General features: G+C 38.1%; 1 protein-coding gene and 1 pseudogene across 2 annotated transcripts in view; both read right to left on the reverse strand.

Moving 5' to 3' along the window:
* Window positions 1-25,360, reverse strand: part of CD36 (CD36 molecule (CD36 blood group)) — a 275,923-nt gene that overhangs the window by 113,327 nt on the left and 137,236 nt on the right. The window lies entirely within an intron of this gene.
* LOC308526781 (eukaryotic translation initiation factor 3 subunit H-like) lies at window positions 12,037-13,083 on the reverse strand (annotated as a pseudogene). Its single transcript has one exon. The product of its transcript is annotated as a eukaryotic translation initiation factor 3 subunit H-like (transcript).

Raw genomic sequence — 25,360 nt, forward strand, 5'->3', positions numbered from 1 at the left:
TAAGGATGTCTGACTGCAGCTTAGGCCTGCTCCCCGCTGGCAAGTGGACATCCCCTGAGGGCTCCTGGGCTGCCAGAGGGATGTCTGACTGCCAGCTTAGGCCTAGTCACCCAGGGAGTGGGCCTAAACCAGCAGGTGGTCATCCCCCGAGGGGTCCTAGAATGTGAGAGGGCAGAGGCTGGGCCGAGGGATCTCCCCCCACCCCGAGTGCACATATTTTTGTGCACCGGGTCTCTAGTTCTATATAATAAAAGAGTAATATGCATATTGACCCTAACAGCAGAACGACTGGAAATGACTGGTCACTATGACACACACTGATCACCAGGGGGCAGACGCTCAATGTAGGAGCTGCTCTCTGGTGATCAGTGCGCTCCCACAGGGGGAGCTCTGCTCAGCCACAAGCCAGGCTGATGGCTGCCGGTACAGTGGTGGTGGCAGGAGCCTCTCCCGCCTCCTCAGCAGCACTAAGGATGTCTGACTGCAGCTTAGGCCTGCTCCCCGCTGGCAAGTGGACATCCCCTGAGGGCTCCTGGGCTGCCAGAGGGATGTCTGACTGCCAGCTTAGGCCTGATCCCCCGGGGAGTGGGTCTAAGCCAGCAGGTGGACATCCTCAGAGGGGTCCCAGACTGCGAGAGGGCACAAGCCGGGCTGAGGGAACCCGTCCCCGAGTGCACAAATTTTTGTGCACCGGGCCTCTAGTTATAATATAAATTCCCTTGGAGTGTTGTCTTAGTTATTTGCCAGTCACAACTTGGTGAATTTATCTTTGTTGAGTACCGTGCCTGTCACATTGAAGGCTTTCTACATAAATTAATGGGGCAAATTATCCCAATGAGGTATGTGAAGAAACTTCTGGGCAGTAGAATAGACAATTGAGAGGTTGATATACTACCCAGGTGACAAAGGGAGGGCTGGTAATACTCTGAGGACAAAAGCCACCCAATTTCACATTTTTGAGCCATGTCATCTCTGGGCCAATTAGAAAACCAGCTTATCCAAAGACATCAGCTAATATTCACACACTCCAATAAGCGCCAACGAAGCACTAACAGCAAAAGATCTATGTGACCAGTGACTCTCCATCTTCCTTTCCTCCCTTCCCACACCCAGTTTCCCTGCTCCATTTTTGAAGATCTTTTTAAATTAAACAACTAGATGGGATTTCCAGATCCCTTTACTATTTTTGCCCATGGTGAGAATTTCACTTACATCTTCACAGGAAGAAACTATAGAAACTGAGTAACTTGTGCAGCATTCTGACCTGTAAAGAGCTTAAATATCCTGAGGATGGTCTCAACAATAGTCCTATCTATCTTAAATTGCTGAGCAATACTTAGACATTCTCTAAGACCCATATAAAGCATTTAGAAAGGGTACATAAGAACCAGAAAAGATTTTTTTACATTCCTACATTATGTGAGGTATCTCAGTGGATGCCTTTGAATAGTTTCAGAGAATTAGTGAAAGTTGTTGCCATCATCTGACTTTCCATTGATAATTCTATAAATTCACAATATTTCTTTTGCAAGCCTTTGAATAACCACCAAACGAACAGTTAGCCACATATGCTTTTTTTTTTTTTTTATCACAATTTCCCTCAGGAAAGGGTAGTTAGGTCAACTATTTTGAAGGCTTAATAAAATTTTAAAATGTTTTTATGCAATCGCAATGTAAGAGATTGAATCAAGATATATTGTCAAAGCAACTTATTTTTTCCTCTGTCAAGAACCCAGATCCTAGATTAATCTTCACTAATTGATTTTATGAATAGAATTAATGGTTTTCTATTTTTCTTATATCTTAGGAGTTTTCTTTTTAAGAAAGTTTTTCACGTTTACAGTCATATTATAGACACTTCTAATAATTTTGCATTGTGGCCTGAAAAACATTTGTTTTTAAAGCATAAATGAAATATGTTCAGAAACTACTACTGTCTCCACTTATGTTTGCTGCTGCTCCCAGTCATGTACAAAACAGAAATAAAGGATATGTTGCTTATGGTGATAATCAAGACAAAAGTCAACATAAGCACCAGCTAATTCATCTTGGAGAAGAATGCTCATTTAGTTGAGCATTTTGTTTCTTATGAACGGTGGACAAATTGGTGTCAGGAACACAGAGAATTTATGGGCCGCTCTATTCAGAGAGATTGTTTTTTCTTATAAACACCTGGAGAAATTTACTGTCAGTGACACTCATTTGAAAATTAACAAATGCTGCCTTGTATTATTAATTATCATTATTCACTAAATTATGAGTCCCTGGAAGGAAGTGACTATAGTTTTGCAGTCATCACTGTGCATGTATTAATCAATACCTTAAAGAAATAATCAACTATCAATCAATACTTTTATTGAATCCCGATCCTCTAGACCAGTGGTTCTCAACTTTCCTAATGCCGCAACCCTTTAATACAGTTCCTCATGTTGTGGTGACCCCCAACCATAAAATTATTTTCATTGCTACTTCATCACTGTAATTTTGTTACTGTTATGAATCGTAATGTGAATATCTGATATGCAGGATGTATTTAGGCGACGCCTGTGAAAGGGTCGTTCGACCCCCAGGTTGAGAACCACTGCTCTAGACCCATGACCAATGAACAATAATATTGAGGAAAATATTTTAATCAGACCAGTTACCACTTAGAGTCAGCATGAAAAACTTGTAAAGGAACTAAAAATTCTTCTGATGACTTATGACTATGAAAACCAGACTGGCTAGCACATATACATAAAGCAATTTATTTGAAGTGAATGGAAATTGATAGTGCTAACTCAAGTCAGATATGAGGCAGATGAGAAGAGTTAAATGCATTCCTCAAGGTTCCATAACTAATAGAGGAGACTCCATTACAAACTCCTGGTCTTTACACTACACTGAGTTTGTCTCCAAGAAATTTAAGGCTCATGTTCCCTCAGTATACAGTGTATACCTATCCTCATACTACTTCTACCCTTGCTACTACACTCTACCTTACAGGTATTTAGTTGTCAGACAACACATTAACCATCCTTAAGGCTCTCATGTAATGAACACTATAGTGCAGATGATATAGAAGATGAGGAAGGCATCCTATTTTTTAGCCAGGCCTTACTCTTTACCATTGCTGCTAGAGTAGCTCCTCATCAAGTGTTCATATTTAGTTTCATTGTAGCATCTTCCTTATCATGGTAGCCAGTTACTCTTTTTACCTTTGCAACTACAGTCCACCATGGCCAATGAATTTCATTTCATTTCTGATGGATCACCCATGAACCTTTATTTCCCAAACACTGTCACTAGGATGATTTCCCAATACTCAACTGCCTCAACTAATGTTTTTTAAAGATCAAGGATCACCTTTTCTCAACTATGAACCAAAGGTATCAGAATCATGGCCATTGTGGATTATATGAATTCTACACTTGGCAGTGGACTCATCACTATACAAAATTGAAATGAACAAAAGACCTGATATCAGAATCAGAGATTTTTTTGTTTCTTGTTTTTGTTTTTTGTTTTTGTTTTGTTTTTGTTTTGTTTTGTTTTGTTGTGTGTGTGTGTGTATGTATGTTTAGGCTCAGTAGATATTTGCTGTCATAATATCTAAGAATAGTGGTCAAAATGAACTATAATATTAGGTGTTTAGAACATCAAAAAATACTTGTCCAACCAAAAAATAAAAAAAAAATTAAGAATCCAATAGAGGCAAAGGCTAAATAAATGAGGACTAAGTTGTCATAATGAATTTAGTTTAACTATTTTGTTTCTATCATTCTTTTCATATCCTAAGTAATAACATTGAATTTCCTAATTTTTTGATACAATAGTTGATCTTCATTAAGTGTCACTGTTACGCAATAAAAAAATAGCCTTTGGGGGAGTTCATCACACAATTGAAGATTCATTAAGAAATTACAAGAAATAGCATATCAAATTTTCCCTCTTGTACCTTCTTCTCCAAATCATTCTACCAACTATACAGCTTAAAATAAAATATGTTTCAAGCCAAAGAATTTTGATTGGAAAAAAAAAAAAAACCAAATCAAAACATAATGACTTAAGAACAATTGTCTTCCACCTGGAAGATCCTATAAATGAAAAGGTATTAAATTTCCTCCTTAGGGGAATTGAGCTGTAAATACACAGAATGAGCTCATATCCTAAATTCTCCCACATCCAGAAGAGTCTCATACACACACTCCAAGAATGTTTCTTTTTGTAATATAAAAGCTATTTTTAAAATATTTGGTATAGATAACTGGTGACAATAAGGACTCTAACAGCTGGGGTTAAATAACATGATTTGAAAAAACATCATCTTGAAGTTCTTTTACAAGGGATAGGTAGACATTCGTGCCTTCCTCAAGCATCCCTTACTACAATCATTTTCTAACCGTCACTGTATTTAAAACTAGAATGTACTGATTACCTATTTTTTGTCCAAATATTTAAACAAATATTATGGAACAGTTGTTTGAGGTGAAATGATGATGCCTGGAATGAGAAAATGCTATATGAAATAAAACCCCTTTCCTTTTCAGTTGTTTAAAAAATGTAAACAAGATTGCTTGCCTAAAACAAGATTACATCAAAGTATATTCTAAGACATTTCCTGAGTCTCCTGTAATCCCTTGGAACAAAACCTGAAACGAATTTCAGAGAAAAACGAGCTGCAAACACTACTAGTGAGCTAACCAGGCCTCCACTGCAGCCTTGCATATCCCAGCTCTGCCCAGGCAGGTCACACATTCTGAGCAGCAAAGGAAATGTCTATTTCTTGTCTTTGATCATGGGTCGAGTGGCCTGACACATTTTCACATAGTTAGATTCTGGATTTTATTTAGACGTCTTTCCTGTGGTTATGAACAGTAAACAGTATAGCTGCAGAACCTAACAGCCTGTTCTGCTTCTAGGGGGTTGTGCTAGTAATTCTGTAGTTTTCCCCTTTTCTCTTTCACTCTGTTTTACTTCTTTGGCTCCCCTTGCTACTTTGTCCCGTGTCACAGTATCTGATTACATGACCCAGGCACTTATGCAATGTGCTGGCATGCCTCCTGCCTCCCTGACCCCTAGGCCTGCATGCTTACGGCAGAGATTAGACTGGAAATCTCTGACTGAGTTTATTTCAGATGATGGGGCAACATACACCATATCAAAGCCACGATGCAAAAGGTGCCTGGAAAATAGAGGGAAGGAAAATGAGAGAACAGCACTGCAAGAAGGGAGGTGAAAAGAAATAGGTACAAAATGAAAGAAAACAGGACACACTTTATGAAAATTATACACCTAAAGTCTGAATTGTATTCACGGTCTAGGGAGAACAAGGAGGAGACCCGCATTCTTGGTGCGCTTCTGGCACGACCATGTCCATGTGAGTGGGCCCTCTGGGGCTCGGTGTTATCACCTGTCAAACAGAAACAAAAGTATTTGCCTTTCCAGTCTTACAGCCTTGATGTCTACTGTGTGATCGTCAAGTGCCTGTAATAAAGCCTGGCACCGAGCCCGGCAGCACAGCTCAGTAAAGCTGTGGGCACCCAGCAAGGCACCCTTGCAAGATGAAAGCTCCAAAGGCTCCCCCAGGCAAAAATCTGAAGTAGTTGGAAGTTGATTTAGATTCCCTGGCCTCCCATTCTTGTGAAATTCTTCTCTTCTAGATTTGTCCTCTCTCTTGTCCCATGATCAAAAGCTCTTGTATCATTTCCATGTCTCCTCTTTTGAAGACATACACTTACACCCCTTAGTTAATACTTCAGATAGGCAAAACTTCATCATGTGTCTTAATGATACAAGTATTTTTTAAAAAATATATTTTATTGATTTTTTTACAGAGAGGAAGGGTGAGGGATAGAGACTTAGAAACATCGATGAGAGAGATACATCGATCAGCTGCCTCCTGCACACTCCCCACTGGGGTTGTGCCCGCAACCAAGGTACATGCCCTTGACCAGAATCGAACCTGGGACCCTTCAGTCCGCAGGTCGACGCTCTATCCACTGAGCCAAACCAGTTAGGGCAGGATATAAGTATTTTAAGGCTTAGTTTTTATTGGAGAATGGGCTTTTTTATTCCATAGCTAGTGCCATGTTTGCAGTTAGGACGATGCTGCTCAATTCAACACAAGGTAAGAGGGACTGAGAGAATGTCCTCAGATCAGGTATTGATAGCAAAGGAAAGTGATCAGAGGGGGCTCTGTGGAGAGAAGATAAAAAGGAACAGGAAAAATCGTGATGAATCCTGGATGATTGCATTTGAACGTCTATCTAAATACTTAGCCTTGGAGAACAAGTAAGCTTTCCTGAATATAGTAATATCCTGCCAGCTTTATCAGATCAAAATATGTACAAGCTTCTAATACATATACTCCCTAAAGACATAGCTAAATGTTTCCCTAATACATGAACTTAAATGGCCAGTTCCAAGTTAAGTCTTCAACAACAATTAAGATAAAAACATCAATCCTTTCCTTTTAATTATTAATCTTGAAAGAAGTTACTTTCTAATGAAGAGTGGCAAAATATTCTAGGTTATCTGTCAAATTCGATGTGCAGCCATGAACATAGTGAAGATACTAAGGGAAAAGAAGTAAGATATAGATGATGCTTTGTTAAAACCACTTAGGCCAGCATAGTTCCCTGAAAAGGAAGGTAGAGATTTGTAAGGCAAATAAAACTAATATAATTATAAAATGTTCAAGTTTGGCAGAACTTAGAAGTCATCTTGTTTGACCACTTCATTTTACAAATAGAAAATTAAGTATCAGAAATATTAGGTAACTCGAAATAATTTTGCAGGTTATCTACCCTATTTACATAAAAGTACTTATCATTTATTTAGCTTTCTATCCCACTCTTGATTTCCTAAGGATGGATTATTTTCCATTTGAAATAACCTAGTGATTTGGCTGGAAATAATCTGTCCTAAACATAGAAAAGGTGTAATATCCAGCCAAAAAAGTTAAGGATAATCAGAGCAAGGAATTCACTTTGTTTTTGTTATTCCCACCAAGTCTAAGAGAAATAAAGCAACAAACAGGACAAATGCATTAGAGGGTGTCTTTGGGATATTTTCTGAAACAAAATAAAATTCTGTGGTTAACACGTTCTTTCCACTATCATACATTACAGCAGTATTGAAATCTTTCCAAAATTATTTGACACTTCTCCATTCAAGAGGTAGATCTTGACTTCCTTCTCTTTAGGTGTAGGGGCTGGGCTTTGTGATGTGTTTCTCAGAGGTTTGCAGCACCTCAGCAAACATAGAGAATCAAATACCCCGTCAGTATTTCCCCAAGAGGACATCAACACATTTACCAGAATAACTGTACAAAAAAGGCGAATTTCCAAACCTTTTCAGTGCCTCAAGATAAAGTGACACTGATATCAGGGAACTGAAAGCACACATGACTGCCCACTACACTGTGGGCTAAAGTGAACAGTGTAATAAAAGAGTCTAGGGCAGGGGTGGGCAAACTTTTTGACTAGAGGGCCACAATGGGTTCTTAAACTGGACCGGAGGGCCGGAACAAAAGCATGGATGGAGTGTTTGTGTGAACTAATATAAATTCAAAGTAAACATCATTACATAAAAGGGTACGGTCTTTTTTTTCAATAGTTTTATTCATTTCAAACGGGCCGGATCCGGCCCGCGGGCCGTAGTTTGCCCACGGCTGGTCTAGGGCAACAAATCTAAAGACCCCTCTATGATTTTCTTGATTACCACGAACCTAATTGTGTAGGTACATTTGCAGCTGGAAAAACCCTTATATTGGTTAATTGACCGGTGGAGAAAGAGCCATTATAGTAGCATAAGAACCAAGTGAAACCCCTGGTTTATCTCACCCCTGAAATTTAAGAAGCAACACCATTTTCTGGGTGGAATTGTAGAGATTAGTGCCATCCTCAATGATTCAAGGATATTCGTGTAATGGTTCACATGATATTCCCATTTAATTCTCTTGCAATTTGAATGGCTCTTATAAAAATGATATGAATGACAATAGAATACTGTAGACTTAACTAAATATCTCTGATTGCAGCTGCAATGTGGGTGTATTAATTTTACTTAAACACACCAACACAACATGTATGTATCTATTTAGTATGTATCTATTGATCTGGCAAATATATTTGGTTCAATCCCCATCAGTAAAGGTAATTTTAAAACTCAGCCCACCTTTACATAGGAGGGGCAGCAAATAATCACAGGCATGGTCCAATACTATGTTAAATCACTTGCTCTCAGTCTGTCATAATATAGTACACTTGAGGCCCAGTGCATGAAAATTCTTGCACTCAGGGAACGGAGGCTCTCTCAGCCTGGCCTGTGCCCTCTTGCAGTCTGGGACCCATTAGGGGATGTCCACCTGCTGACTGAGGCCCGCTTGGTCAGGGGATTGGGCCTAAGCTGGCAGTCAGACATCTCTCTGGCAGCCTGGGAGCCCAAGGGGGATGTCCGACTGATGCTCAGGTCCACTCCCTGGGAGAGGCCCCCACCACTGCTGCTGCATTAGCAGCTGTCAGACCGGCTTGTGGCTGAGCGGTGCTCCCCCTGTGGGAGTGCACTGACCACCGGGGGCAGCTCCTGCATTGAGCATCTGCCCCCTGGTGGTCAGTGAATATCATAGCAACTGGTCATTCTGCCATTAGGGTCAATTTACATATTACCCTTTTATTATATAGGATAGGATGCTTGTTCATCCTCATATTCTGCAGAATTTCACTGTATTTCTATAGAGAAAAAGAACATGACATGCTAATTGAAACTGGCGAGCATAAAGCACAAGTTCTCTGGATGGCCTAGTTAGAAACATTTGAGCTAGAGGATGGAAGATGAATCTGCAAAGATTCATGAGCCAGATCATTAAAGAGAGTCTTAGGAGTCCAGTGGTATGTTTATTTTTAGGATATTCCTTTTAAAATAAAGGACAGGTTGTATCTTGCACTTGCTACCTTTAAGAAAGAGATACACAATTTGGTGAGTCTGTTTGAATTTTGGAAGCAGCATATATGACATTTGAGAATACTGCTCCAAGTAATTTATCAGGTGACTTACAAGGCTGCCAGGTTGAGTAGAGTCCAGAAGAAGACAGAATTCTGGAGGATGTCCAGACTGAGAAACCTGCTAAGAGTTTTGCAGAATGAAGAGTTATCCAGAGTTCAGATATATGGCTCCAAACCAATAAAAGAAGTGGAGGAAAAAATCATTATGCTTTTATATTTTTTATATTGATACATATGTGTTCTATATAAGTTTGTTTTTGCTTGTATAGAATAGGTAATGGAATAACACTAGGAAGTGGATTCATGCTTTATTTAAAAAAAAAAAAAAGAGGAAGTAAGAATAAAATTTACCCTGAACACATTCATAGCCAGATTCATTGGTGTACTCTACTATCTTTAGAATAATATACTAAAAACAAGGAAATGATATAAATGAAATAGAGAGAAAGGCACATCATTTTCTTTATTCTCTGCATGTAGGTGACAGCATAAAGAAGTGAAAAAAATAAACATTTTGTTAAAAGTGAATTATTTTTAGTTTACTAAAAGGTAGTAAAAACATAAAGGTTAATTTGCTCTTTAGACATCTTTATAAACCTATATACATTGCTTAAGAGTGTGGTCTCTGAAGTCAAATATACATGGCTTCAAATTTTACACTACCATTAATTATGTAATATTTCACTCATATTCATATGATTTTATATTTATATATTACATACACGTGCATACATACACATATATATGAACTTTGCTCATAGTCAATATATATATATATATATATATATATATATATATATATATATATATATATATGTTAGAGGCCCGGTGCACAAAATCCATGCACAGGAGGGGGGGGGCCCTCAGCCCAGCCTGCACCCTTTCCAATCCAAGACCCCTCAGAGGATGTCCGACTGCCAGTTTAGGCCCAGGATCCTGGGCCTAAACCGACAGTTGGACATCCCTCTCACAATCCTGGACTGCTGGCTCCTAATAGCTCACCTGCCTGCCAGCCTGATCACCCATCACTGCCTCTGTGTGTTGGACTGATCACCCCTAACTGCGCCCCCTGCCAGCCTGGTCACTCCTAACTGCCCCCCCCCTCCCGCTAGCTTGGTCACCCCTTACTGCCCCCCCTGCCGGCCTGGTCTCCCCAAACTGTCCCTCTCTGCCAGCCTCGTTGCCCCTAACTGCCCCCACCCCCCACCCCGCAGGCCTGGTCACCCCACACAGCCTGCTATTCAGTCATTTGGTCGTTCCTCACTAATCCCCTGCTGGCCTGGTCATAGACAGCCATCTTGTGAGTGTGTGAGGATTAATTTGCATATTACCTCTTTATTATATAGGATATATATATATATATATATATATACTGGAAAGGAAATATTTTTCAGCATAATATGGGATGATCATTTATACTTATCAATTGTATTTTTATTCATTTAATAAATAATTGTTGAGTTTATTCCATATGCTAAATTCTGTCCTAAAATGAGGAATGGACAAGACATGATCTCCACCTAAAGGAGCGTACATTTCATTTCTAAGCAAGGAAGAATGATACCTATCTGCATCATCATATTTTCAACTTTTAATATAAGCACTTTTACTCTCCCAAAGAATATTAGAAGTGAATACAACATATAGAGGCAGAATTTAGAGATTAGTTGCCAAAAATTCAATCATTATGTTCTGCTTAGCCTCAGAGCTCCTATATCTAATATACTACACCAACAATGTATGCTACCTTGAATGACTGTTTGGTCACTTTCAGATATCTGAACCAGCCTCAAAATCTCTTTCATCTCTTTACGTATTATTAGAACCCAACCCTTATTAGATTCCTTTCTATGTTACAATAACCATGCAACCTGCACAAAATGCCAAGTGCTACCTAGTCCACAAGAGCTCAGTGCCACAAAGTATGGCTTAGTGCCACACTCTGTTATTCAAAATAATTAAAATCAATATATATCTTTAATTGTGTCTCTCAAAATATCAAAATCAAGCCAGATTATAATTCCTGGTATTGAGGTACCATTCCTTAATAACTCATTTTCCTTTTTAACTCTTCCTTTTCCACACCAAATTCTCCCCAACATCCTGACTACATAGACCCATCTTTTTCAATTATTTATTGTATATTATACATTTACTAGAGGCCAGATGCACAAAAACTCGTGCAAGAGTAGGCCTTCCTTCCCCTGGCTGCCGCACCAGGTTCTGGCACCCGGGACCTGGGCTTCCCTCCTCCGGCCGAAGGCAGGCACCTGGGCCAGGGCCTTCGCTCCGCCCCAGCTTCATCAGTCTAATTAGCATATTACCCTTTTATTATTAGAGATTAGTTATATAGAGAAATAACTTGGAATAAGCCGAAGCCTCATAAGAACAGGATAGATTCTTAATAGGTCATATTGAAGAGGCACCTATGTTTCTAAAGTTCCCACCATTTTCTTGGAAATCAAACACAGTCATTTGATAACCAAAGATGCTCCATGTAAGACTCATTACTGATTCCAGAAATGTTTGTATTTCATTGAATGTTTCCTATTATCATATTAATGAATATATCAGTAGTAATATTTATTTATTATAATAAATTATCTAAACAATTTTAATATTAGCATCTTTAGCTCAAAATATCTACTGCCTTTTAAACATGATACAGTATTATAAATTTATATGAGTAGTCCACTGAAGTGCAAGTAAGAATTAAAATTAAGAGATAATATGTCATAAAATCAAATATTTACATTACTTTTGTACTAAGTATTGTATGTAAATTTTGAGGGATTACATGCAAATTTAAGTCTTTCTTCATCCAGGGGCTTACCTCTCTATGAAGTGTTTTTAGTCATAAAAAATTTAGATCAAAGAGTACATAGGCATTCAACTCTGAGAGGAAAAAAAATAGCTACGCAGCCTTCCTTTTTTAAAAATTTATATTATTTGCCAGTAAGGCTTTTCATTATGCAAATATATTTATTTCCAAGAGTTTCCCCAATGTGACTGCAAGAGTCAATATTAAGTCCTTTTCTGGAAACTCCTTTTAGTTGCATTCTTGAAGAGCCTGGGCCATGAAGAGTTTGCCTACGTTTTAGACAGTGAATTCCTTGATGTTCCGGCAGTAAGTATTAACCTGGTCAGCAAAGAATCGAGAATCCTTCCTGGCTGGGGGCTGGATGGTTTGAAGAGTTGGACAGATCCTCCTCAGGAAGTGGGGGGGGGGGGGCGCGCTCTCCTCGAATCTGGCACTGCATATGCGTCTGCTGGCAATGCCACTGTTGCCAGTGTTTCTGCTGCCGCCGTTTACTCATGCTCCTTATGCATGTGTGATATTTACCTATATCTTGGCTCCTTTTATCCACGCTGTCCATCAGCAATGGCAGATTCTTTCCCAAATGATTGCTGCTAGTAAGACTGAGCAATTCCTGATGATCTGCTACAACTGACTTCTCAAGTTCCCACATTAGTCTGTTGAGCAGATGTAAATTTTTAATTAGGATCAGCCCTTCAAACATATGCTCAAAGGTGATTCTTCCCTTTTTCAATGCTTTAGGAGAAAGATCCTTCTCTTTACAAACTTCCATCAGTTTGGGAGTCAGTCTGTATGCCTTCAGTGAGAGAGACCCTTGGGCAGTTTTTATGGGGTCATAAATGAGAACCACACACTCTTCGATGGCATGCTGGTAACTGAACTGAGAAGCCAGGAGCGCCTGGATGACAAACAAGCCACACGGTATGTGGACAGGTACCAGCGCAGGTGGAGATGGTCAGGGTTTACATCACGAGCACTCTGCATCATTTCCATTTGATATTGTCAAAGTCAGCAGCATCTTCTGGGTGCTGTGGGGAAGCAAAGCAGCTAGTAATTTCAAGCCGATCTTCTACAACAAGGCCCAAAAGCAGTCTTTGGACTACCTCAGTTCCTTGTCTTTTCTCTTGACAAAGTTTTATTATCTTTAATACCACCATGCCATCTATCTTTACTTGCTACAGGGCTGGATCTCCAGAACTGCCTTTACCTTTTGCCGGAAGCCGGTCCATCCTTGCTGCTTGACACAGTCGCTGCAGGAAAGAAACACCTGCACAGCATGTGTTTCAAGGGACCTGGCGTATATAGCATACTGTTCTTAATATGTTTGCTCCCCTTAGCGCTGTGTGTTTTAACCAAGGTCACCTCTCCGAGAAAGGTTGTTTCCCCAGGTGGGGATTTTCCCCTGAAGTCAGGGAGGGGATGAAACTCCTTAACTAAGTGCCAGGCAGGTAGTTAATCACTTTAACTACAAACAATCACGCTTAAGCTACATAATCTTTACTTCCTGGAATGGAGATAAGAAACTCCCTAACCTTTGCAATAGAAATTGACAGGATTAAAATCAACTGGTATAAATACGGATGTAACAAGACAATAAACAGCAGAACCTCTCTGGAGATCCAGACCAGAACTTGGCTGGAGATCCTGGCTGGAGACCCTGGCTAGGCTGCTGATCAACTGAACACTGTCTCTGTGTCCTTCCTTCTTCGCCGACTCCGTCTACGCCTTTGGGAACCCCTGGACCTGCTGGGGTTGGACCCCGGTAACCTTTGCCTTCCCTTGTCACACTGGTGGTGTAGCTGGCGAGGTGTGGCTGAGCTGGTGCCTTCTTTCTGGGATGGCATCTTTCCAGCAGAACAGCCTCTCTTGACCAGGGTTTTCATAGTACAGTCGTGAACAATACCCAACCAAAACTTATTTTGGGGTTTTCATATTAAAGGTGGAATTTATTCAATAAGTTTCACTTTTTGTGTCTTAGGCATTGTTCATAAGCTAGAGGATAACTAAAATTTATTTACCATTTTCTATACATTAGCTCATTTAATCCACACAGCAATTTTTGAGCAAACATTATCTCTATTTTACAGATGAATAAAATGTTTTCTGAGAGATTGAGAAATTTTTCATAGATATACAACTAATATATGGCATAGGTGAGATTCAATCTTAAATTATGTCTGACCTTTAAATTCTTTCAAGCATAAATACTTAAATACTTTCTTTAAATACTTTCATTGCATATAATATATACTCATATATAATCCATGTGACTAAAAATAATCAACATATCTAAGATTATGAATAAGAATAACATATACATAAAAATAGGCATTTGTATGTTGATGGTATTTAGTTTACTTTTACACAACAGAAAAAAAGAAAGTTTGAGAAAGAAAAAGAAAAATCACTACATTGAAATCTGGTGGGAAGAGATTATACTTCCCTTAGTAGAAATTCCACTCTAGTCATAATTTTAAAAAGTTGATTCTCTCATTTCACAGTGGCAGAGATCCAGACTTTTATCTTATTTGGTTGTGGCTTCCGGTCTCATGGTACGAAAGATAAATCTTTCAGAATTCCTGCTGAGGCTTCAGCCATGACCTCTGCCTTCTATCCATCAGGAGAAGGTGTGGAAGAAAAACAAAACTTTGTTCCTTAATGGCATTCCCTAGACACTGAATTTAGCATTTGCCCTACTTCCTACTGGCCAGAATTTTGTTTCAGATCAACACCTGTTTGTAAGAGAAGCTGGAAAATATTTACTTTACTCTTGACAGCCCAATATCAGTTAAAAATTGGACGGTAATTTACTATGGAAGAAGAGGTGAATGAGTACTGAAGGGCAACCAGACTTTAACTTTCCAAACCAAACTCATTACCATTCTTCATGTCTAGGTTTTCCTCTTGTCATTATTAATAACCTCATCTTTTTGCTCTTCACTCAGACTCAAAATCTTCTTTTATATGTATCCTAGGGAGGCATTGTAGAACAATGAGAGATTAAATTGGTTTTATAAAGAATTAGTGAAGAAAAAATATAACATAAATAAATAAAAATAAAACACTAAAAAGAAATAGTCTTAACATTAGAAACTAATGAAAATTTTGGAGAAGAAAATAAAAAATGTTCAGCCAGGCCAAATGGCTCAGATGGTTGTGTGTCACCCAGTGCACAGAAACGTTGCCAATTTGATTCCTGCTCGGGGTACATGTCTGACTGGTGGGTTTGATCCCCAGTCAGGGAGCATATGGAAGGCAACCAATTGATGTTTCTCTCTCACATTCATCTGTTTCTTTCTGTCTCTCCCTTCCTTGCTCTAAGGCTGTAAAAAAGAAAACGAAAAATTTCAATAAATTATTGACAATTTTATAGATAAATGAAGACATTTTATTGATAGCATCATTCCCTATCAGATCATTTTTACACCCCAAAAGTATCTGTTAATATTTTAATCTGATTGTATACGAATATCTAACCACTGTACTATAAACTTGAAACTGATACAAAATAATATTGAATGTAAGGTATAATTAAAAAAATAAAAAAAATGCCTTGTTTCTGAATTTCAAATAAGGGAAATCAAAAGTCACTTATCCCCAAACTCCATAAGCACACATATCACATCACAAACATGTGCATATCACAGGACTCTGAGTCATGAGAGAATTAGTGGTCATAAGATTTAGTAAATTGAAGAAAATAAAAAAGTCATTACAGATGAGGAAGTTGGCCAGATGAAGAATTATAGATGCATAAAAAAGGGATACATTACTAAGGTTATAAGAATAAATTTGGTCTCATAAATGAGTAGTCATTGAGAAATGAGTATCTAGAAATTACATTAGAACCTACCACATAGTTTTACAATATGGAAAGTCTTTCTAACTTAGTTTTATAAATGTCGTACTTCACACTAAATGTTTAATCATCCGCAACAAACAATTTTGAGCCCTTTAATTACTCCCAAATTAGACATGTTATGACAGCCATGCGATCAATTCATTCAGGATTTGTAGCCCAGAGTTAGTAAAAGCAAAAAAAAAACCAGAAACCTTAGTATATTACAGAGTAGTGTTAATTGTATTCTTATAAATTATAAATGTTTTATGTCCTGATAGATTACTTAGCACATTTAAAGCATGAAGCTATTCAAAGTAATCATTTTAGAATAGGATCTTGAGAAATAAACAGCCCCGATTTCCATAGCAATTCAGTCTCTACAGGAGAAATTACCATTGACTTATTCTTGCTAAAAAACTTATCAGGAAAAGTTATCTCTAGGTCATTAGGATGAAGGCTAATGCTAGGGAACAGGAAGAGTTACAGAAGGTTTGCTTATATTCCTAATTGAAAGGCAGGAAATAGCAAGATTTTTCCTCTTGATTTTTACCCCAGTAATTACATGTTGACCAGTTGTTAATTAAAGGACAGAAGGATCTCTTAACTTAGAGACCCTATATCTGTACTATAAAAGATGAAAATTAGTACTCAAAGTACTTTTCCCAAAAATTTTCTCCAATTTATACATTTTTGCCTAAAACATTTACTTTTTTCCATCTGGTTTCACTCTTACAAAGATTATGAGATGCACAAAAAAGTTAAGTACAATATTTTTCTGTCGGCCGTTTTGAGAAGGGATAAGCATTCCCTGCTCACAGCAACCATATAATGTTTGATCCTGAGCACCTTTTACACATATAAAAACATAATTGGTGTTTCATTTCTTCAATGCAAATTTACACAATTTCTTAAGAAGAGCCTATTGTAATCTCTTAAGTGAGGTATTCTAACCACCTTTAAAAATTGCAAATTTGCCCTAGCAAGATTGGTTTGGCTCAGAGGAGAGAACATTGGCCCGAGGACTGAAGAGTGTCCGGGTTCAATTCACTCAAGGGCACCTATTACATACTTCACACTTTGGTTGCAGGCTCGAGCCCTGGCCCGAGTCAGGGCACATGTAGGAGGTAATTAATCGGTGTGAGTCATTGATGTTTCTCTCTCCCTCCCTTCTACTCTCTCTAAAAATCAATGGCAAAATATCCTCGGGTGATGATTAACAACAACTAAAAATTGCAAATTCAAATGCTGGGACTAATTAACCGTAGCATTGTGTCATGACTACGAGAACGTGGGGAAGAAAAGCTTTCTGGTTTTCACCATGGCAGATTGGATGGCTTGGAGATGAAGGATGGACTGGAGGGAGGATGGGCAGGAGAACCAGAAAGCAAACAAATATAAAACAGATACAGGATTTGAAAAGAGTACTAGCACCCAGTAAATACAAATGGAATGAAAAATCCTGCTTTAGAGCACTGTTGAGGTGAGTGCTTTTCCAATAAGCAGGATAGACTTCTTCATAACTGAGCACATGTTCATAACTGATGCCCAGTCCTCCCTCATACTGACGTTGAATATATCCTGGGAGATGGTATGTGGAGTGGGGAATATTGGAGCAACAAGAGAATCAGCTTACACCCTTGGGCTTCAGAGTTGGAGATTCTGGCTTCTTTACTTTGTGAAACTAGGCAAGTTAGTTAAACTCCGAAGTTTTTCAATCTTCTCAACTCTTAAATAATAGTTTCATAGGACAATCCTATTAAGTAAGATATTAATATAAATATATTATGTATCATATTAAATAATATTTAATGCACATAGAAATTACTACCTGGCCAGCATTGTAGTGAAGGCTTTTTCATTCACCAACTCTTTATTCCATTCAACACAGAGAGGTGAATACTATTTTTACTTCCTTTGATACATGAAAAAACTCATAATTTAGAGACAACCTGTGCAAAGTTTTTGTCACAGTCCCTCATATACAAGTAGAGCTCAATAATCGGGAATCTTTGCTACTAAAATATTGCCCATGTATTTTATATTGTATAGGAAAATAGCACAGCTTCAGAGAAAGAATGTAGCCAATGACAAATATATTTGGATAGAAAAGAAATATTGCAACAAAAATTTAAGAAAAACCATAATTATATCTACCTGACAACTCTTACTGAACTAAAAGTTTATAGAGCTGTTAAGTATTCCTTTAAAAAAAAAGACTCAATTATTCATCAAAACAGGGGAATCATGAAAAAATAAGACTTCTTTATTTTAGATTTAGAATGCTTTCCCTCCCTAAGGTTTAAGAATGAGAATTTTGCCAAAACTGGTTTGGCTCAGTGGATAGAGCGTTGGCCTGCGGACTGAAAGGTCCCAGGTTCGATTCTAGTCAACGGCATGTACCTTGGTTGCGGGCACATCTCCAGTATGTGCAGGAGGCAGCTGATTGATGTTTCTCTCTCATTGATGTTTCTAACTCTCTCTCTCTCTCTCCCTTCCTCTCTGTAAAAAAATAAATAAAATATATTTTAAAAAAAAAGAATGAGAATTTTGATTTTTAATTCTGATGTCAATAAAGTTGAGAATCATTAATTATGAACATTATAGTGAATAAATATCCACGCAATTCCATTTCACACATAATCATTTATGAGAAAGTGATATTTAATGATTTTTGGTTTTCTTTTTAGAAAAAAAAGACAAAAATGTAAAAAACTCTTTTTTTTTTAAAGTATATTTTATTGATTTTTTACAGAGAGGAAGGGAGAGGGACAGAGAGCTAGAAACATAGATGAGAGAGAAACATCGACCAGCTGCCTCCTGCACATCTCCTACTGGGGATGTGCCCGCAACCCAGGTACATGTCCTTGAGCGGACTCGAACCCGGGACCCCTCAGTCCGCAGGCTGAGGCTCTATCCACTGAGCCAAACCGGTCTTGGCAAAAAACTCTTAAGATCTATAGATTTTTCTTCCCCCCACCCCCCATCGCCTCCAGGAAGCAGGAGATATAGGTCAGAAAAAGCAGTGTTTTTAATAATTCTATTTCTCTTTTAAATTTTATGTCTTGATAATTGTTCAGATGATATTCTGTAGTAATAGGTCTAATTTTTTGACAGCTACATAATGCGCTAACAATCCTAAGTCTTTTTCTCATAATTATTTTTTCCTTCTAATTATATCTCAGGGGAATTGTCAGATAGTTCTTTGAAACTGCTATCTTATTACAAATTTGGGATGTAAGTCCTGTGAATAATTTTGGACTAATGTTTGGCCCTTTGGCTCCATGTTAGAAACATGTGGTAAAAATACCTTTCTCTCTCTGATAATTAGTGATGTTGAGTATTTTTTGTATATCTATTGGCCATCTGTCTGTCCTCTTTGAAGAAGTGTTTATTCGGGTCCTTTGCCCATTTTCTAATTGATTGATTGTCTTATTTTTGTTGAGTTGTATAAGTTCTTTATATATTTTGGAAATTAACTCCTTATCAAATGTATCACTGGCAAATATGTTCTATACAGTAGGCTCCCTTTTCATTTCGGAGATGGTTTCTTTTGCTGTGCAGAAGCTTTTTAGTTTGATATAGTTCTATTTGTTTCGTTTTTCCTTGCCGGGAGCCAGTCCATCCTTGCTGTTTCAAGGGACCTGGCATATATGGCATACTGTTCTTAATATGTTTGCTCACCTTCTTGGCACTATGTGTTTTAACCAAGGTCACCTCTCTGAGAAAGGTTGTTGCCCCAGGTAGGGATTTTCCCCTGAAGTTAGGGAGGGAATAAAACCCCTTAACTAAGTGCCAGGCGGGTAATTAATCACTTTAACTATGAACAATGATGCTTAAGCTACATAATCTTTACTCCCTGGAATGGAGATAAGAAACGCCCTAACCTTTGGAATAGAGATTGATAGGATTGGAATCAGCTGGTATAAATACAGATGTAACAAGACAACAGGACACAGAACCTAGACAGAGAACCTAGACACAGAACCTGGAGAGAACATGGCAAAAGATCCGGGATAGAAACTGGCCACAGAACCTAGAGACAGAACCTAGCAAGAGAACATGGCAAAAGATCCTGGACAGAAACTGGCCACAGAACCTAGAGACAGAACCTAGCGAGAGAACCTGGCTACAGAATCTGGATAGAACATGGCAAGAGAACCTGACTAGAACCTGGTGACTGAACCTGGCTGGAGAACCTGGACAGAAACTGGCTGGAGAACCTAGCGAGGAAACATGGCTACAGAACCTGGCTGGAGAACCTAGCAAGAGAACATGGACACAGAACCTGGCTGGAGATCCTAACCAGAACTTCGCTGGAGATCCTGACCAGAACTTGGCTAGAGATCCTGGCTAGGCTGCTGATCAACTGAACACTGTCTCCATGTCATTCCTTCTTTGCCGACTCCGTCCACACCTTTGGGGACCCCTGGACCTGCTGGGGTTGGACCCCAGCATCTCCTTTGTCTCTCTTGCCCTAGGAGAAGTCTGAGATCTTACTGCCTATGTTTTCTTCTAGTTTTTTATGGTTTAGTGACTTACATTTAAGTATTTTATCTATTTTGAATTTATTCTTGTGTATAGTGTAAATTGGTGGACTAGTTTCATTTTTTTTAAATGTATCTATCCAATTTTCCCAAGACTATTTATTAAAGAGACTGTCTTTAATCCATTGTATACTCTTGCCTCCTTTCATACCTGCCAGGATGGCTCTCATCAATAAATCAACAAACAGCAGTGCTGATGAGGACGTGGAGAAAAGGGAGCTCTGGCGCACTGCTGGTGGGAACGCAGACTGGTGTGGCCACTGGGAAAAACAGTTTGGAGTTTCCTAAAAAAATTAAAAAATGGAACTGCCTTTTGACCCAGCAATCCCACTTCTGGAAATATATCCTAAGAATTTTGAAACACCAGTCAGAAAGAATATACACACCCCCATGCTCACAGCAGCATTATTTATAACAGCTAAGATCTGGAAACAATCCAAGTACCCATCAGTAGATGAGTAGATAAAAAAGCTGTGGTACATTTATTTTCACAATAGAATACTATGTTATTGTTAAAAAGAAAGATATTTTACTCTTCGCAACAAAACGTATGGAACTGGTGTTAAGTGAAATAAGCCAGTCAGAGAAAGATAAATATCATATGATCTCACTAACATGTGGCATCTCATAAACATAATAGACTGCTGAACAAATATATCCATAAGCATGGGTGCATGGAACAGATTGACAGATCTCAGAGTGGAGGGGGAGGGCGGACAGGGAGAAATTAACCAAAGAGCTTATATCCGTATATGCATAGCGCATGGACACAGACAGTAGTGTGGTAAAGGCCTGGGGTGGGACAGGGTCCAGGGGAAAATAGGAGGCAATAAAAAACAAACTTAAAAAGAAAAAGAAAAGAAATGTACCTGCCAAGTTCTCTTAGGAGTCAATCTAATTTAAAATTTGCAGTTCAAGGCAGCCATCTGGAACTTGACTATCACTGAGGAAAGGGAGGAGATCACTTCCATTGTACAATGGAGATAAAAAGTGTTTATTTCCTCTCATGCTGATTAAATATTAAAGGGAAAGGTTAAAATGGAGACTATGAAAAGCAGAACTTTTGTCCCATATGTTCTCATTGCCTACCAATGTAAATTTGAAAGCATTGTGTGAACCGGCAGCTCCTAAGGCTGCCAATAGCAGGAACTGAAACAATCTAAAATTAGACATTAATGGGGGAAATCTCAGGGGACACTAAAACATGTTCTTTTTTTTGTTTTGTTTTGTTTTGTGTTATTAAGTAAATGCTGTAAATCATAGGTCAAATGTTCTGAGATGCTTCCAAACATCAATTCCCTTTTACACTGAGCACAAATACCAAGAGAAACACTCACAATATAATGAGAAATTAGTTATATTAAACAAACAAAAGGCACAACTACCAATTAAGACAAAGTTGAGCTATAAAACTATGTAAGGGGGAGATAATAACAAACAACAATTTAGAAGTTAATAAAAAATATCTACTTATAATGTGTCATTTTGAGAGAGAAAAAGAATGACAGTGAGAGATAGAAGATAGAGAATGAGAGAGGAGAGAGTGAAAGAGGCAGGCAGGAGAGAGAGAGAGAGAGAGCGAGAGAGAGAGAAAGAGAGAGAGAGAGAGAGGAACTAGGACTAAAACTAAAAATATAGCCCTGGCCATGTGGCTTGGTTGGGCATTGTCCCATACACCAAAAGTTTACTGGTTCAATTCCTGGTCTTGGCACATGCCCAGGTTGCAGGCTCAATCCAGAGATTCTGCAGGAAGCAGACAATTGATGTTTCTCTTTCTCTCTCCCTTTCCCTTCCTCTCTCTCTAAAAAAACAAATTCTATATCTATATCTATATCTATATCTATATCTATATCTATATCTATATCTATATCTATCTATCTATCTACCTATCTATCTATCTATCTATCACACTAAGAATCTAAGCTAGTCTTTACCTATGGAGGGAACCCCTTGCCTTCAATCATAAACTCAACCCTGACTTGCCAGCAATTCAATAAAATCTTTAAATTTACTGGAGTTTTAGTAAATGCCAGTGAATGGTCCTGCTACTGAGGATTTTTATTAGCTACAGGGGGAGAGAGATAATAAATAAAAAAATAAATCTGTCCTGGCCGGCTTGGCTCAGTAGATAGAGCGTCGGCCTGTGCACTCAGGGGTCCTGGGTTCGATTCCGGTCAAGGGCACATGCCCAGGTTGCAGGCTCAATCCCCAGTAGGGGGCGTGCAAGAGGCAGCTGATCAATGGTTCTCTCTCATCATTGATGTTTCTATCTCTCTCTCCCTTCCTCTCCGAAATCAATAAAAATATATTTTAAATAAATTAATAAATAATTCTGTGCAGAAATGGCTTAGAAAAGTTATTAATTTGACAAACTTCATTCGGCATTTCAGCCAGAGATGGCAAAGACAGAGACACTGACATAAAAAAGGTTAATAGAAAAAGAAGATTAAAATAAAGAATATGTAATGTGTGATTGAAAGTAATGGGAGTAAAATGGAGTGAAGAGATGGTGACAGACACCACACTGAAGTGACGAACTGATTCAAAGGGCCTTGTATGCCAGGCCAAGGAATTCAGACTTGATTTTCTAGTCAGAATCTCAATTAATAGGGTCTCAGAAATTTACATTTTAACAAGCTTTTAGAATGTCTTATACTAAATGTTCTAGTCTAATCAGATAATATAAACTTTTCTAATTATCAGAGATCATTAGCATGGCTGATATATTTTTCCAATATAATATAGCATTATTATTTTTTCATATTCTTAGAATTATGCATTATCAAACTTATGTCAGTGGCTTTTCTTTTTTTCTTTTCTCTATTAAAAATATTCAATGTTGACATAATTATGTCCCCATTAAATATGTCAGTGGTTTTTCAATTGAAACACAAAAATGCCATTTTTATAGGCCAAAAATATCTTTAAATATCAGTATTTACCTATAATTCAAATTACCTACCAAAAATTCACAAATATTCAAAGAAAATTATCAAACATTTTAGATTGTTTATGAAAGTGCTAGCCAGCTAGCTTAATTAGGAAGGTTTAGGAAATAAAAAAGGTCCATGGGAGAGGAATGCATAGATGGGGACTTGAAGACGCCAGGGTGCTTATCTTACTTGTACAGAGGATAGAGAAATGCCTTAGGAGGGAGGGGTCCAGGCAGATGGAAACATTTCTGGCCTGAGCAATTAAAATAGCTATAAACCAAGGACAGAGGTATCTCTGTCCTGAGCAATTAAAGTGACCATAAGTTAGATCAAAAGTAGCCCTGATCTGAACAGCTGGGAGAGCTGTAAGATAAAACATCCCAGGCCAGCACAACTGGGAGAAAGCTGTAAGATAAAATAAAAAATGACTCCAACCTAAACAGATAAGATGACCAAAAAGAGGAAAAGTGCAGATGTGGGGGTTGTGAGAGCTGATTACAGGGCTAAGTTCCTACAGTAGAAAAGAATCGTCTCCAGTCTATTTAATGCCTCAAGACAAAGAAAGAGTGTTCACCCTTCTTAGGGCACCCCTCTGTTCCTCCAGGAGGGAAGAGTTTTAGGATTAGGAACTTAGAGGACACATTTCTTAGGTGACCCCTTTGCACCCCTGTGCCAAGGGGAGCATAGTTTTAGGCTTAGAATTTAGAATTAAGGTTTTAGAAGTAGCATTTGCTTGCAATAAAGTTTCTGTACTTTTCACCTACCACCCTTCGTCGTGGCTTCATTCTTCGAATCCATCTGGACAAGGACCAGGAAAGAAATCACTCTGCTCAATAAAATAACCCAAATCACTTATACATCTTAAATCTTATTGTTAAACATAAACACTTTGTCACAAACATGTCAAAACTAAGTTTTAGTGCATGTGCATGTGCATGTGCATGTGTCCCACAAATACCAGTTGAGAGCCTAACATGCCAGGCTTTATTTTAAACCCTAGAGACACCATAGTGAAGAAAGCAAAAATTTTCTTCTCTTACAGGTTATATTAATAATCTGAACAAGCTTTTTAAAGTTACCTAAGAACTAGGCTTGAAGTAGGAAAACTGGATTTTAATTTTATCTTGGACCTACACTAACTGAATTACTTTGGAAAAAAAAAAAAAAGGTCTCTAACCCATGACATAAAAAGTTACTATATTGTTGACAGTATTACAGGTCCCCCTCCATCTCTCCTTTTGTTCCCTCCACCTGAATATTTTTTTAAACTAAACTTCAAAAAATGTTTTTATATAATCTTTACATATCACCTAGCCATAAGACTTCAAGCTTCTGTTTCCCCAGATATTATAAACTTTCATGCTTTTCTTCAATATGTCAATCATTTTTTAATATCTTACATTAGAATACACTTAATTTGCATTTTGCTCAATTTCTTTAAAGTAGGAGTTCTATTTTGTTTATTGCTTCCTTTTAACTATCATTTCATTTGTACCTCTGACAGGTATATTTTCCCTTATTTAATTTCTTATTATTCATAGCGTCATAGAATAGTTAGAGACAGGACAAAGTATTGTCCTAAAGGATAGCACATTCTGCATTTTTCCTCTTGAAAACCTTAAAGAAAAAAGGATAAAGGACCACCAGGAAGCAGCCTACATTACCTCTAAGAAACATATCATGACCTGAGCAAACTGTGCTTATTTGGGGCCCAATGTTTCCAAAATACAAAGGAAAGACAAAATAAAACAAAAACACACAAAATAATGTTGATTTTAATTATTTATAAGGGCAAGGTAGTTTTATATAATCATTTCTCTTAAATTTGAGACATTTTCTTTTTTTAAATTTTATTGGTCACATTGGTTAATAGGATCATATAGGTTCAAGTGTGCATTTGTGGAACATGATCCGTATATTGTTTTGTGTGCTCACTACCCAGTCAAATAATCTCTGTCACCATATTTTTGGCCTCTTGTATCCTTTCGCTTAGGATAATCCTACCCACTGTGGACGAAAAGGGGCTACATAGGCTAACCTGGCTAGCTCAGGGAAGGCCTGAGTGGCAGCCTTGCAACTCAAAAGGCCCAAACTAAACACAAAGAATGGTCGGCAATTAAAACCTCTGGTTAAAAAGCAGTTTATAGTGGCTAGTCATGTCCTAAGCCAGCATCTTCCCTAAGAAAGATCACCTTCGATCTTTACTGAGCCTCTTATATTTTTGCATCTAAGATAAC

The sequence above is a fragment of the Myotis nattereri genome (assembly GCF_964212035.1).
Source record: "Myotis nattereri genome assembly, chromosome: 11".
In the NCBI taxonomy this organism is placed as follows: Eukaryota; Metazoa; Chordata; class Mammalia; order Chiroptera; family Vespertilionidae; genus Myotis; species Myotis nattereri.